This window comes from Culex pipiens, chromosome 3 (genome assembly GCF_016801865.2).
Source record: "Culex pipiens pallens isolate TS chromosome 3, TS_CPP_V2, whole genome shotgun sequence".
NCBI lineage: Eukaryota > Metazoa > Arthropoda > Insecta > Diptera > Culicidae > Culex > Culex pipiens.
The window spans coordinates 163635198-163635445 of NC_068939.1; positions in this window are offsets into that span (position 1 = coordinate 163635198).

Genomic DNA, 248 nt, shown 5'->3' on the forward strand with positions numbered 1-248 from the left:
AAATTTTGGTGAATGTGTTTTTTAGGTCCCCGAACAACTTTTTCCAAAAACCGTCTGGGACTTTGACGAATTTTCAAAAATCTCATCATTTCCACTCAAAGTCCCATAACTCATGCCAGACCCTATCCAGGATGCTCATATTTGGGCCAGACATAGTTCAAAGCATGCCCAATCAGCTGTCAAATTTTGGTGAATGTGTTTTTTAGGTCCCCGAACAACTTTTTCCAAAAACCGTCTGGGACTTTGAC